At 41.9% G+C, this 3,890-nt stretch overlaps 1 long non-coding RNA gene across 1 annotated transcript in view; it reads left to right on the forward strand.

The window, feature by feature from the left end:
* Positions 1-1,427: 1,427 nt before the first annotated feature.
* LOC115947728 overlaps positions 1,428-3,890 on the forward strand; it is a 38,520-nt gene continuing 36,057 nt past the window's right edge. The window contains exon 1 of the long non-coding RNA XR_004081580.1: positions 1,428-1,595. This is a non-coding gene — a long non-coding RNA (uncharacterized LOC115947728). The remainder of the gene's footprint in view (positions 1,596-3,890) is intronic.

Here is a 3,890-nt window from a genome sequence, read left to right on the forward strand (position 1 = left end):
CTCCAGTCCCTCTCCCAAGGGGCATATTGTGGAGCAGGGACAGTTTAACAAGTTTCAAAATGTGTAGTGATGAGGAGAAGGCAGAGAACGTAATGTAAATCTGCAAGAAAAAGTTGCATATCTTCTTTTAGTTCATATTGCTTCCCCTCTCATAATCTCTGAAGCACATAAACTTTCCAGAAGGTGATGCCATGTTTGAATGCTTTGACATATTAGATACTGATATGTGGGTTCAGTTCCAAGAGTTTCAAATTTTTATGATCTTATAAGCTAAGATTATAAAAATTTATTTTCACAGATGCCTAAATCTTTTTGTGTTGTACATAATAGTTCTTATTAATTTCTTCATTCATCTATGTTAAGAAAAGGAAATAAAATCTGAAATTCTGTGCAAGACATAGGTCCTTGTATAAACAGGGCTCTGTCATTTACTCTGCTGGTAGTCATGTCACCATTTTTTTTGTAGTAGACACATGAGATATCCTCCATGATGGCTTCAGATGTATCTCTGTTGCCCCACCTTCCTGGATGGTGAAGGCAAAGGAGTACCAAGCAGAAAGCAGACCTGAATTTCATTAGTCTTGTCAGAGAGCAGAGAAGATGTTTATATTCCCAGCAGGAGGACTTCTATGAGATCTGAAGCCAGCCCCTCAGATGCTGATCTTTTCCACTGTGTCTTGTCACTACTTTTCAATAAAGTCAGGATAGAAGGGTGACAAAGGTCACCCATGCACACAGACTGAAGAGTACTCCTTCTTGAGAAATAGCAGGTGTAATCCCTTCCTTGCTATAAATTTAGGTGGAGAACTTCTCTAACCTCAGACACTGTAATCTGCAGCTGCTTAGCTGTGCTTCAACCGTTTGGAAAAATCTCACATATATTGTCGCTAAAATTGTGTGGACACAATAGCTGTTTTCCTAATACATGAGCTGCACTCCCATGCCCAGAATACAAAAAGGTAAGAGAAGAGAGTTACCAGACAAGTCCTACAGCTAACACAGCATTGATAGCATCATGAAATCATTTTGGTTGGAAAAGACTTCCAAGGTCATCAAGTTCAGTTGTCAAGTCCACCACTAAACCGTGTCTCTAAGTCCCACATATACGTGTCTCACCAGAGCCAAGAACAGGGCAATGACCACTTTCCCTGTCCTGCTGTCCACACTATTTCTGAGACAGGCCAAGATGCCATTGGCCTTCTCAGCCACCTGGGCACATTACTTTCATCTGGCTGTCAACCAGAATTCCCAGGTCCTTTTCTGCTGGGCTTCCTTCCAACCACTCTGTCCTCAGATTGTAGCGCTGTACAGGATTGATGTGACCCAAGGGCAGGACCTGGCACTTTGTCTTGTTGAACCTCAAACTGTTGGCCTTTTCTCACAGATCCAGCCTGTCCAGATCCCTCTGCAATGACTTGTTGCCCTCCAACAGATCAACACTCTCATCCAAGCTGGTGCCATCTGCAAACTTACTGAGGCCGCGCTCAATCCCCTCATCCAGATCCCTGAAGATAATTATCAGGCCTGGCCCCATTACTGAGCCTTGAGGAAAAACACTTGTGACCCATGGCCAACTGGGAAACCCACCAGTCATGGTAAGTGCTGTCAAAGGCTTTACTAAAGTCTAGATAAAGAATATTCACAGACTCTCCTTCACCCCCAAAGTGGGTCACCCTGTGATAGAAGGAGATCAGGTTACTCAAGCGCAATCTACTTCTCCTAAGTCCATGCTGTCTGAGCCTGATATCCTGGTTGTCTTGTATGTGCCAGGTGCTGCTACTCAAGGTGATCTGCTCCATGACCTTGCCCAGCACTGATGTTAGACTGACAGGCCTCTAGCTCCTGGATCGTTCTTCTGGCCCTACTTGCAGAGTTTCCTTTCCCTCTGCAGGGTCTCCAAGGGCTCCTCTGCAGGATGATGTGACACAGCTTTTCTCTTTCCTTTTCTTCAGAATGTGTCTTCCAGATTGACTTTTCAGGAGATATATTCACCTTGTTTTGTCTTTCTTTAGTGATTATCAATGTCTTTTACTGTTAAGGATTCTCCACAGTTATAATGTCCTATCTGTTTCCTTGTGAATAACCCCCAACAAATCACTAGGACTACCATGTTTTCTACATGGATATATGACCCGTGGCCAAGCTGTGAAGGGAAAACTGACTCACAAAAATCTTCACTCTTGTGACCAGTGACAGGACTTGAGGAGGCAGCATGAAGCTGAGTCAGGGAAAGTTTAGGTTAGATATCAGGAAACTGTTTTTCACCCAGAGAATGGTTCCGCACTGGAATCAGAAGGGGTTTAGCTCCAGAGATGCTCCCATCAGCACCCAAGAGGCACAATATTTAACCCTCCTATAACAAAAGAATTTGGTTCTGCTACATAACACTCAAGTCTGAGACTCTCCATACTTGAAAAGACTGTCTGCCAGAAGAGCCATGTTGGACTTTCTACCACCCTTGCAGCGATCTCCCATTTTGACCAATGCAGCAAGGTCCTCTGGAAGTGGACAATTGTGGACAATTGTTACTGCTGTGGGATTGATAGCCCGCTTTGGTTTTCTGATTTTCTTAACTTATGTCATTCTAATGATAAAATATTATTTTATCTCTCTGTCAGTCTTGAATTGGATAAAACTATGATTTACAGTAGCCTACAGAGCATGAAGGTAAAGGCCTCATGGACACACAATTCAACTGAAGAGTGATGCTATAATTAAGAGAACAGCTTGAAACTTCTTCACAGAACCTAATTTAGCTCTTAACATTCCAGCCTTTTTTTTTGATTGAATAATATTTCAAAATATTTACCAGTTATATCGCTCATCTCTATTGCTAGAACTATTAGTAAAAATTATGTATTATTTTGAACAAGAAATTGCTACAATGACTAGTGAGAAATCCAACTGAGACACCACTTCAGTTTGAGAAAGTTACATGTCTTTTCTGATCTTCCTGAAAGCAAAGAAGTCTGACAATGAAACAACATAATGAAAGGTTTAATTGTTACTATCCAATACACCCACACCTGAGGCCCTAGGCTGGAAACTGTAAAAAAAGGGTGTAACAGGCAGGTACACCAGTCATTGCTAAGACTGTTACATGCAAGCATGCTGCAGAACAGGCCTACTTGGGTGGTCATATGAATAAATCAAATCCCTGGAACTCTTAATTTTGCTGCTCTTGAGTTTGATTACCACTGCATTGGGATGCAGAAAAAATTGGGATGTTTTTGTGACTGGAGCATTCACTTTATCATGCCCCTACACCAGTGAACTGCTGTTTAAAATGGCACAAGTTTTCCACTTGCTATCATAGCTATGTGAACGATTGTCCTTTACTGACATTCAGACATAGAACTAACTCAGTGTATAGAAGCAATTGCTTTATCCAACATAAACCATGGCAGGTTACTGCAAAATTCTTTCAAGATGTCAGGTTGGGAAGTTCAAGAGAAAACATAAAACACTTTAAAGATTTAAAAGTCTTCCAGTCTAGTACTCCACAAAGTTATTATATTGGCATTTTAATGAATAAAACCAAGGCAAAACAGATTAGTGGTTTATCTCAAGCAAATGTATTTCAGTGCAGCTTCTTTCAACATGCAAACCCCTACTCACTGGCAAACCTTATTGCTGTTTTTTTCTCATGGACAAAGGGTTGTGAAGAGCTGTCCAGCTCAGCAGAAGTGTGTAGCTGGATATATTCACGTGGCTGCCAGCCCAAGGAAACAGTGAAGCTGTTCTTGCTAGCAGTGAAGATACTACGAATAGAACTACTCATTTCAGAATAAATGCCTTCCTCCTAGCATGTGTCATCATGTGGGCATCCTCCTCTCCTCTCCTCTCCTCTCCTCTCCTCTCCTCTCCTCTCCTCTCCTCTCCTCTCCTCT

The sequence above is a fragment of the Geospiza fortis genome, unplaced genomic scaffold, assembly GCF_000277835.1.
Source record: "Geospiza fortis unplaced genomic scaffold, GeoFor_1.0 scaffold206, whole genome shotgun sequence".
Lineage (NCBI taxonomy): Eukaryota > Metazoa > Chordata > Aves > Passeriformes > Thraupidae > Geospiza > Geospiza fortis.